The sequence below is a fragment of the Oncorhynchus keta genome, chromosome 18 (assembly GCF_023373465.1).
Source record: "Oncorhynchus keta strain PuntledgeMale-10-30-2019 chromosome 18, Oket_V2, whole genome shotgun sequence".
Classification (NCBI taxonomy): Eukaryota; Metazoa; Chordata; class Actinopteri; order Salmoniformes; family Salmonidae; genus Oncorhynchus; species Oncorhynchus keta.
Window position 1 is genome coordinate 17,845,180 of NC_068438.1, and position 12,809 is coordinate 17,857,988.

General features: G+C 27.7%; 1 protein-coding gene across 1 annotated transcript in view; it reads left to right on the forward strand.

The window, feature by feature from the left end:
- Positions 1-12,809, forward strand: part of LOC118397381 (FRAS1-related extracellular matrix protein 2-like) — a 157,345-nt gene that overhangs the window by 110,161 nt on the left and 34,375 nt on the right. The gene's annotated exons all lie outside the window — the stretch shown is intronic.

Sequence of the window (12,809 nt, forward strand, 5' to 3'; positions counted from 1 at the left end):
AAACAGGTAACACTGAAAACTATTCTGTAAAACACTGTAAAAAAACATGTAACAGTGAAAACTATTCTGTAAAACACTGTCAATAAACAGGTAACAGTGAAAACTATTCTGTAAAACACTGTAAAGAAACAGGTAACACTGAAAACTATTCTGTAAAACACTGTCAAAAAACAGGTAACACTGAAAACTATTCTGTAAAACACTGTAAAGAAACAGGTAACACTAAAAACTATTCTGTAAAACACTGTCAAAAAACAGGTAACACTGAAAACTATTCTGTAAAACACTGTCAATAAACAGGTAACACTGAAAACTATTCTGTAAAACACTGTCAATAAACAGGTAACACTGAAAACTATTCTGTAAAACACTGTAAAAAAACATGTAACAGTAAAAACTATTCTGTAAAACACTGTAAAAAAACAGGTAACACTGAAAACTATTCTGTAAAACACTGTCAAAAACAGGTTACACTGAAACCTATTTTGTAAAACACTGTAAATAAACAGGTAACACTAAAAACTATTCTGTAAAATACTGTCAAAAAACAGGTAACACTGAAAACTATTTTGTAAAACACTGTAAATAAACAGGTAACACTGAAAACTATTCTGTAAAACACTGTCAAAAAACAGGTAACACTGAAAACTATTCTGTAAAACACTGTAAAAAAACATGTAACAGTAAAAACTATTCTGTAAAACACTGTAAAAAAACAGGTAACACTAAAAACTATTCTGTAAAACACTGTCAAAAAACAGGTAACACTAAAAACTATTCTGTAAAACACTGTAAAAAAAAAACAGGTAACACTAAAAACTATTCTGTAAAACACTGTAAATAAACAGGTAACACTAAAAACTATTCTGTAAAATACTGTCAAAAAACAGGTAACACTGAAAACTATTTTGTAAAACACTGTAAAAAAACAGGTAACACTAAAAACTATTCTGTAAAACACTGTCAAAAAACAGGTAACACTAAAAACGATTCTGTAAAACACTGTAAATAAACAGGTAACACTAAAAACTATTCTGTAAAACACTGTCAAAAAACAGGTAACACTGAAAACTATTTTGTAAAACACTGTAAAAAACAGGTAACACTAAAAACTATTCTGTAAAACACTGTCAAAAAACAGGTAACAGTAAAAACTATTCTGTAAAACACTGTAAAAAAACAGGTAACAGTGAAAACTATTCTGTAAAACACTGTAAAAAAAACAGGTAACAGTGAAAACTATTCTGTAAAACACTGTCAATAAACAGGTAACACTGAAAACTATTCTGTAAAACACTGTCAATAAACAGGTAACACTGAAAACTATTCTGTAAAACACTGTAAAAAAACATGTAACAGTAAAAACTATTCTGTAAAACACTGTCAAAAAACAGGTAACACTGAAAACTATTCTGTAAAACACTGTCAAAAAACAGGTTACACTGAAACCTATTTTGTAAAACACTGTAAATAAACAGGTAACACTAAAAACTATTCTGTAAAATACTGTCAAAAAACAGGTAACACTGAAAACTATTTTGTAAAACACTGTAAATAAACAGGTAACACTGAAAACTATTCTGTAAAACACTGTCAAAAACAGGTAACACTGAAAACTATTCTGTAAAACACTGTAAAAAAACATGTAACAGTAAAAACTATTCTGTAAAACACTGTAAAAAAACAGGTAACACTAAAAACTATTCTGTAAAACACTGTCAAAAAACAGGTAACACTAAAAACTATTCTGTAAAACACTGTAAAAAAACAGGTAACACTAAAAACTATTCTGTAAAACACTGTAAATAAACAGGTAACACTAAAAACTATTCTGTAAAATACTGTCAAAAAACAGGTAACACTGAAAACTATTTTGTAAAACACTGTAAAAAAAACAGGTAACACTAAAAACTATTCTGTAAAACACTGTCAAAAAACAGGTAACACTAAAAACGATTCTGTAAAACACTGTAAATAAACAGGTAACACTAAAAACTATTCTGTAAAACACTGTCAAAAAACAGGTAACACTGAAAACTATTTTGTAAAACACTGTAAAAAAACAGGTAACACTAAAAACTATTCTGTAAAACACTGTCAAAAAACAGGTAACACTAAAAACTATTCTGTAAAACACTGTCAAAAAACAGGTAACAGTAAAAACTATTCTGTAAAACACTGTAAAAAAACAGGTAACAGTGAAAACTATTCTGTAAAACACTGTAAAAAAACAGGTAACAGTGAAAACTATTCTGTAAAACACTGTCAATAAACAGGTAACACTGAAAACTATTCTGTAAAACACTGTCAATAAACAGGTAACACTGAAAACTATTCTGTAAAATACTGTAAAAACATGTAACAGTAAAAACTATTCTGTAAAACACTGTCAAAAAACAGGTAACACTGAAAACTATTCTGTAAAACACTGTCAAAAAACAGGTTACACTGAAACCTATTTTGTAAAACACTGTAAATAAACAGGTAACACTAAAAACTATTCTGTAAAATACTGTCAAAAAACAGGTAACACTGAAAACTATTTTGTAAAACACTGTAAATAAACAGGTAACACTGAAAACTATTCTGTAAAACACTGTCAAAAAACAGGTAACACTGAAAACTATTCTGTAAAACACTGTAAAAAAACATGTAACAGTAAAAACTATTCTGTAAAACACTGTAAAAAAACAGGTTACACTGAAACCTATTTTGTAAAACACTGTAAATAAACAGGTAACACTAAAAACTATTCTGTAAAATACTGTCAAAAAACAGGTAACACTGAAAACTATTTTGTAAAACACTGTAAATAAACAGGTAACACTGAAAACTATTCTGTAAAACACTGTCAAAAAACAGGTAACACTGAAAACTATTCTGTAAAACACTGTAAAAAAACATGTAACAGTAAAAACTATTCTGTAAAACACTGTAAAAACAGGTAACACTAAAAACTATTCTGTAAAACACTGTCAAAAAACAGGTAACACTAAAAACTATTCTGTAAAACACTGTAAAAAAAACAGGTAACACTAAAAACTATTCTGTAAAACACTGTAAATAAACAGGTAACACTAAAAACTATTCTGTAAAATACTGTCAAAAAACAGGTAACACTGAAAACTATTTTGTAAAACACTGTAAAAAAACAGGTAACACTAAAAACTATTCTGTAAAACACTGTCAAAAAACAGGTAACACTAAAAACGATTCTGTAAAACACTGTAAATAAACAGGTAACACTAAAAACTATTCTGTAAAACACTGTCAAAAAACAGGTAACACTGAAAACTATTTTGTAAAACACTGTAAAAAACAGGTAACACTAAAAACTATTCTGTAAAACACTGTCAAAAAACAGGTAACAGTAAAAACTATTCTGTAAAACACTGTAAAAAAACAGGTAACAGTGAAAACTATTCTGTAAAACACTGTAAAAAAACAGGTAACAGTGAAAACTATTCTGTAAAACACTGTCAATAAACAGGTAACACTGAAAACTATTCTGTAAAACACTGTCAATAAACAGGTAACACTGAAAACTATTCTGTAAAACACTGTAAAAAAACATGTAACAGTAAAAACTATTCTGTAAAACACTGTCAAAAACAGGTAACACTGAAAACTATTCTGTAAAACACTGTCAAAAAACAGGTTACACTGAAACCTATTTTGTAAAACACTGTAAATAAACAGGTAACACTAAAAACTATTCTGTAAAATACTGTCAAAAAACAGGTAACACTGAAAACTATTTTGTAAAACACTGTAAATAAACAGGTAACACTGAAAACTATTCTGTAAAACACTGTCAAAAAACAGGTAACACTGAAAACTATTCTGTAAAACACTGTAAAAAACATGTAACAGTAAAAACTATTCTGTAAAACACTGTAAAAAAACAGGTAACACTAAAAACTATTCTGTAAAACACTGTCAAAAAACAGGTAACACTAAAAACTATTCTGTAAAACACTGTAAAAAAACAGGTAACACTAAAAACTATTCTGTAAAACACTGTAAATAAACAGGTAACACTAAAAACTATTCTGTAAAATACTGTCAAAAAACAGGTAACACTGAAAACTATTTTGTAAAACACTGTAAAAAAAAAACAGGTAACACTAAAAACTATTCTGTAAAACACTGTCAAAAAACAGGTAACACTAAAAACGATTCTGTAAAACACTGTAAATAAACAGGTAACACTAAAAACTATTCTGTAAAACACTGTCAAAAAACAGGTAACACTGAAAACTATTTTGTAAAACACTGTAAAAACAGGTAACACTAAAAACTATTCTGTAAAACACTGTCAAAAAACAGGTAACACTAAAAACTATTCTGTAAAACACTGTCAAAAAACAGGTAACAGTAAAAACTATTCTGTAAAACACTGTAAAAAAACAGGTAACAGTGAAAACTATTCTGTAAAACACTGTAAAAAAACAGGTAACAGTGAAAACTATTCTGTAAAACACTGTCAATAAACAGGTAACACTGAAAACTATTCTGTAAAACACTGTCAATAAACAGGTAACACTGAAAACTATTCTGTAAAACACTGTAAAAAAACATGTAACAGTAAAAACTATTCTGTAAAACACTGTCAAAAAACAGGTAACACTGAAAACTATTCTGTAAAACACTGTCAAAAAACAGGTTACACTGAAACCTATTTTGTAAAACACTGTAAATAAACAGGTAACACTAAAAACTATTCTGTAAAATACTGTCAAAAAACAGGTAACACTGAAAACTATTTTGTAAAACACTGTAAATAAACAGGTAACACTGAAAACTATTCTGTAAAACACTGTCAAAAAACAGGTAACACTGAAAACTATTCTGTAAAACACTGTAAAAAACATGTAACAGTAAAAACTATTCTGTAAAACACTGTAAAAACAGGTAACACTAAAAACTATTCTGTAAAACACTGTCAAAAAACAGGTAACACTAAAAACTATTCTGTAAAACACTGTAAAAACAGGTAACACTAAAAACTATTCTGTAAAACACTGTAAATAAACAGGTAACACTAAAAACTATTCTGTAAAATACTGTCAAAAAACAGGTAACACTGAAAACTATTTTGTAAAACACTGTAAAAAAACAGGTAACACTAAAAACTATTCTGTAAAACACTGTCAAAAAACAGGTAACACTAAAAACGATTCTGTAAAACACTGTAAATAAACAGGTAACACTAAAAACTATTCTGTAAAACACTGTCAAAAAACAGGTAACACTGAAAACTATTTTGTAAAACACTGTAAAAACAGGTAACACTAAAAACTATTCTGTAAAACACTGTCAAAAACAGGTAACAGTAAAAACTATTCTGTAAAACACTGTAAAAAAACAGGTAACAGTGAAAACTATTCTGTAAAACACTGTAAAAAAAAACAGGTAACAGTGAAAACTATTCTGTAAAACACTGTAAAAAATCAGGTAACACTGAAAACTATTCTGTAAAACACTGTCAAAAAACAGGTAACACTGAAAACTATTTTGTAAAACACTGTCAAAAAACAGGTAACACTGAAAACGATTCTGTAAAACACTGTAAAAAAACATGTAACAGTAAAAATATTCTGTAAAACACTGTAAAAAAACATGTAACAGTAAAAACTATTCTGTAAAACACTTTAAAAAACAGGTAACACTAAAAACTATTCTATAAAACACTGTCAATAAACAGGTAACACTAAAAACTATTTTGTAAAACACTGTAAAAAAACAGGTAACACTAAAAACTATTCTGTAAAACACTGTCAAAAAACAGGTAACACTGAAAACTATTTTGTAAAACACTGTAAAAAAACAGGTAACACTAAAAACTATTCTGTAAAACACTGTCAAAAAACAGGTAACACTAAAAACTATTCTGTAAAACACTGTAAATAAACAGGTAACACTAAAAACTATTCTGTAAAACACTGTCAAAAAACAGGTAACACTGAAAACTATTTTGTAAAACACTGTAAAAACAGGTAACACTAAAAACTATTCTGTAAAACACTGTCAAAAAACAGGTAACAGTAAAAACTATTCTGTAAAACACTGTAAAAAAGCAGGTAACAGTGAAAACTATTCTGTAAAACACTGTAAAAAAACAGGTAACAGTGAAAACTATTCTGTAAAACACTGTAAAAAAACAGGTAACACTGAAAACTATTCTGTAAAACACTGTCAAAAAACAGGTAACACTGAAAACTATTTTGTAAAACACTGTCAAAAAACAGGTAACACTGAAAACGATTCTGTAAAACACTGTAAAAAAACATGTAACAGTAAAAATATTCTGTAAAACACTGTAAAAAAACATGTAACACTAAAAACTATTCTATAAAACACTGTCAATAAACAGGTAACACTAAAAACTATTTTGTAAAACACTGTAAAAAAACAGGTAACACTAAAAACTATTCTGTAAAACACTGTCAAAAAAACAGGTAACACTGAAAACTATTTTGTAAAACACTGTAAAGAAACAGGTAACACTAAAAACTATTCTGTAAAACACTGTAAAAGAACAGGTAACACTAAAAACTATTCTGTAAAACAATGTCAAAAAACAGGTAACACTGAAAACTATTTTGTAAAACACTGTAAATAAACAGGTAACACTGAAAACTATTCTGTAAAACACTGTCAAAAAACAGGTAACACTGAAAACTATTCTGTAAAACACTGTAAGAAAACAGGTAACACTAAAAACTATTCTGTAAAACACTGTCAAAAAACAGGTAACACTAAAAACTATTCTGTAAAACACTGTAAAAAAACAGGTAACACTAAAAACTATTCTGTAAAACACTGTAAATAAACAGGTAACACTAAAAACTATTCTGTAAAATACTGTCAAAAAACAGGTAACACTGAAAACTATTTTGTAAAACACTGTAAAAAAAACAGGTAACACTAAAAACTATTCTGTAAAACACTGTCAAAAAACAGGTAACACTAAAAACGATTCTGTAAAACACTGTAAATAAACAGGTAACACTAAAAACTATTCTGTAAAACACTGTCAAAAAACAGGTAACACTGAAAACTATTTTGTAAAACACTGTAAAAAAACAGGTAACACTAAAAACTATTCTGTAAAACACTGTCAAAAAACAGGTAACAGTAAAAACTATTCTGTAAAACACTGTAAAAAAACAGGTAACAGTGAAACTATTCTGTAAAACACTGTAAAAAAAACAGGTAACAGTGAAAACTATTCTGTAAAACACTGTAAAAAATCAGGTAACACTGAAAACTATTCTGTAAAACACTGTCAAAAAACAGGTAACACTGAAAACTATTTTGTAAAACACTGTCAAAAAACAGGTAACACTGAAAACGATTCTGTAAAACACTGTAAAAAAACATGTAACAGTAAAAATATTCTGTAAAACACTGTAAAAAAACATGTAACAGTAAAAACTATTCTGTAAAACACTTTAAAAAAACAGGTAACACTAAAAACTATTCTATAAAACACTGTCAATAAACAGGTAACACTAAAAACTATTTTGTAAAACACTGTAAAAAACAGGTAACACTAAAAACTATTCTGTAAAACACTGTCAAAAAACAGGTAACACTAAAAACTATTCTGTAAAACACTGTAAAAAACAGGTAACACTAAAAACTATTCTGTAAAACACTGTCAAAAAACAGGTAACACTAAAAACTATTCTGTAAAACACTGTAAATAAACAGGTAACACTAAAAACTATTCTGTAAAACACTGTCAAAAAACAGTTAACACTGAAAACTATTTTGTAAAACACTGTAAAAAAACAGGTAACACTAAAAACTATTCTGTAAAACACTGTCAAAAAACAGGTAACAGTAAAAACTATTCTGTAAAACACTGTAAAAAAGCAGGTAACAGTGAAAACTATTCTGTAAAACACTGTAAAAAAACAGGTAACAGTGAAAACTATTCTGTAAAACAATGTCAAAAAACAGGTAACACTGAAAACTATTTTGTAAAACACTGTAAATAAACAGGTAACACTGAAAACTATTCTGTAAAACACTGTCAAAAAACAGGTAACACTGAAAACTATTCTGTAAAACACTGTAAAAAAACAGGTAACACTAAAAACTATTCTGTAAAACACTGTCAAAAAACAGGTAACACTAAAAACTATTCTGTAAAACACTGTAAAAAACAGGTAACACTAAAAACTATTCTGTAAAACACTGTAAATAAACAGGTAACACTAAAAACTATTCTGTAAAATACTGTCAAAAAACAGGTAACACTGAAAACTATTTTGTAAAACACTGTAAAAAAACAGGTAACACTAAAAACTATTATGTAAAACACTGTCAAAAAACAGGTAACACTAAAAACTATTCTGTAAAACACTGTAAATAAACAGGTAACACTAAAAACTATTCTGTAAAACACCGTCAAAAACAGGTAACACTGAAAACTATTTTGTAAAACACTGTAAAAAAACAGGTAACACTAAAAACTATTCTGTAAAACACTGTCAAAAAACAGGTAACAGTAAAAACTATTCTGTAAAACACTGTAAAAAAGCAGGTAACAGTGAAAACTATTCTGTAAAACACTGTAAAAAACAGGTAACAGTGAAAACTATTCTGTAAAACAATGTCAAAAAACAGGTAACACTGAAAACTATTTTGTAAAACACTGTAAATAAACAGGTAACACTGAAAACTATTCTGTAAAACACTGTCAAAAAACAGGTAACACTGAAAACTATTCTGTAAAACACTGTAAAAACAGGTAACACTAAAAACTATTCTGTAAAACACTGTCAAAAACAGGTAACACTAAAAACTATTCTGTAAAACACTGTAAAAAAACAGGTAACACTAAAAACTATTCTGTAAAACACTGTAAATAAACAGGTAACACTAAAAACTATTCTGTAAAATACTGTCAAAAAACAGGTAACACTGAAAACTATTTTGTAAAACACTGTAAAAAAACAGGTAACACTAAAAACTATTATGTAAAACACTGTCAAAAAACAGGTAACACTAAAAACGATTCTGTAAAACACTGTAAATAAACAGGTAACACTAAAAACTATTCTGTAAAACACTGTCAAAAAACAGTTAACACTGAAAACTATTTTGTAAAACACTGTAAAAAAACAGGTAACACTAAAAACTATTCTGTAAAACACTGTCAAAAAACAGGTAACAGTAAAAACTATTCTGTAAAACACTGTAAAAAAACAGGTAACAGTGAAACTATTCTGTAAAACACTGTAAAAAAAACAGGTAACAGTGAAAACTATTCTGTAAAACACTGTAAAAAATCAGGTAACACTGAAAACTATTCTGTAAAACACTGTCAAAAAACAGGTAACACTGAAAACTATTTTGTAAAACACTGTCAAAAAACAGGTAACACTGAAAACGATTCTGTAAAACACTGTAAAAAACATGTAACAGTAAAAATATTCTGTAAAACACTGTAAAAAAACATGTAACAGTAAAAACTATTCTGTAAAACACTTTAAAAAAACAGGTAACACTAAAAACTATTCTATAAAACACTGTCAATAAACAGGTAACACTAAAAACTATTTTGTAAAACACTGTAAAAAAACAGGTAACACTAAAAACTATTCTGTAAAACACTGTCAAAAAAACAGGTAACACTGAAAACTATTTTGTAAAACACTGTAAAAAAAACAGGTAACACTAAAAACTATTCTGTAAAACACTGTCAAAAAACAGGTAACACTAAAAACTATTCTGTAAAACACTGTAAATAAACAGGTAACACTAAAAACTATTCTGTAAAACACTGTCAAAAAACAGGTAACACTGAAAACTATTTTGTAAAACACTGTAAAAAAACAGGTAACACTAAAAACTATTCTGTAAAACACTGTCAAAAAACAGGTAACAGTAAAAACTATTCTGTAAAACACTGTAAAAAGCAGGTAACAGTGAAAACTATTCTGTAAAACACTGTAAAAAAACAGGTAACAGTGAAAACTATTCTGTAAAACACTGTAAAAAAACAGGTAACACTGAAAACTATTCTGTAAAACACTGTCAAAAAACAGGTAACACTGAAAACTATTTTGTAAAACACTGTCAAAAAACAGGTAACACTGAAAACGATTCTGTAAAACACTGTAAAAAAACATGTAACAGTAAAAATATTCTGTAAAACACTGTAAAAAAACATGTAACACTAAAAACTATTCTGTAAAACAATGTCAAAAAACAGGTAACACTGAAAACTATTTTGTAAAACACTGTAAATAAACAGGTAACACTGAAAACTATTCTGTAAAACACTGTCAAAAAACAGGTAACACTGAAAACTATTCTGTAAAACACTGTAAAAACAGGTAACACTAAAAACTATTCTGTAAAACACTGTCAAAGAACAGGTAACACTAAAAACTATTCTGTAAAACACTGTAAAAACAGGTAACACTAAAAACTATTCTGTAAAACACTGTAAATAAACAGGTAACACTAAAAACTATTCTGTAAAATACTGTCAAAAAACAGGTAACACTGAAAACTATTTTGTAAAACACTGTAAAAAAACAGGTAACACTAAAAACTATTCTGTAAAACACTGTCAAAAAACAGGTAACACTAAAAACTATTCTGTAAAACACTGTAAATAAACAGGTAACACTAAAAACTATTCTGTAAAACACTGTCAAAAAACAGGTAACACTGAAAACTATTTTGTAAAACACTGTAAAAACAGGTAACACTAAAAACTATTCTGTAAAACACTGTCAAAAAACAGGTAACAGTAAAAACTATTCTGTAAAACACTGTCAATAAACAGGTAACACTAAAAACTATTTTTAAAACACTGTAAAAAACAGGTAACACTAAAAACTATTCTGTAAAACACTGTCAAAAAAACAGGTAACACTGAAAACTATTTTGTAAAACACTGTAAAAAAACAGGTAACACTAAAAACTATTCTGTAAAACACTGTCAAAAAACAGGTAACACTAAAAACTATTCTGTAAAACACTGTAAATAAACAGGTAACACTAAAAACTATTCTGTAAAACACTGTCAAAAAACAGGTAACACTGAAAACTATTTTGTAAAACACTGTAAAAACAGGTAACACTAAAAACTATTCTGTAAAACACTGTCAAAAAACAGGTAACAGTAAAAACTATTCTGTAAAACACTGTAAAAAAAGCAGGTAACAGTGAAAACTATTCTGTAAAACACTGTAAAAAAAAACAGGTAACAGTGAAAACTATTCTGTAAAACACTGTAAAAACAGGTAACACTGAAAACTATTCTGTAAAACACTGTCAAAAAACAGGTAACACTGAAAACTATTTTGTAAAACACTGTCAAAAAACAGGTAACACTGAAAACGATTCTGTAAAACACTGTAAAAAACATGTAACAGTAAAAATATTCTGTAAAACACTGTAAAAACATGTAACACTAAAAACTATTCTATAAAACACTGTCAATAAACAGGTAACACTAAAAACTATTTTGTAAAACACTGTAAAAAAACAGGTAACACTAAAAACTATTCTGTAAAACACTGTCAAAAAAACAGGTAACACTGAAAACTATTTTGTAAAACACTGTAAAGAAACAGGTAACACTAAAAACTATTCTGTAAAACACTGTAAAAGAACAGGTAACACTAAAAACTATTCTGTAAAACAATGTCAAAAAACAGGTAACACTGAAAACTATTTTGTAAAACACTGTAAATAAACAGGTAACACTGAAAACTATTCTGTAAAACACTGTCAAAAAACAGGTAACACTGAAAACTATTTTGTAAAACACTGTAAAAAAACAGGTAACACTAAAAACTATTCTGTAAAACACTGTCAAAAACAGGTAACACTAAAAACTATTCTGTAAAACACTGTAAAAAACAGGTAACACTAAAAACTATTCTGTAAAACACTGTAAATAAACAGGTAACACTAAAAACTATTCTGTAAAATACTGTCAAAAAACAGGTAACACTGAAAACTATTTTGTAAAACACTGTAAAAAAACAGGTAACACTAAAAACTATTATGTAAAACACTGTCAAAAAAACAGGTAACACTAAAAACGATTCTGTAAAACACTGTAAATAAACAGGTAACACTAAAAACTATTCTGTAAAACACTGTCAAAAAACAGGTAACACTGAAAACTATTTTGTAAAACACTGTAAAAAACAGGTAACACTAAAAACTATTCTGTAAAACACTGTCAAAAAACAGGTAACAGTAAAACTATTCTGTAAAACACTGTAAAAAAACAGGTAACAGTGAAAACTATTCTGTAAAACACTGTAAAAAAAAACAGGTAACAGTGAAAACTATTCTGTAAAACACTGTAAAAAATCAGGTAACACTGAAAACTATTCTGTAAAACACTGTCAAAAAACAGGTAACACTGAAAACTATTTTGTAAAACACTGTCAAAAAACAGGTAACACTGAAAACGATTCTGTAAAACACTGTAAAAAAACATGTAACAGTAAAAATATTCTGTAAAACACTGTAAAAAAACATGTAACAGTAAAAACTATTCTGTAAAACACTTTAAAAACAGGTAACACTAAAAACTATTCTATAAAACACTGTCAATAAACAGGTAACACTAAAAACTATTTTGTAAAACACTGTAAAAAAACAGGTAACACTAAAAACTATTCTGTAAAACACTGTCAAAAAACAGGTAACACTGAAAACTATTTTGTAAAACACTGTAAAAAAACAGGTAACACTAAAAACTATTCTGTAAAACACTGTCAAAAAACAGGTAACACTAAAAACTATTCTGTAAAACACTG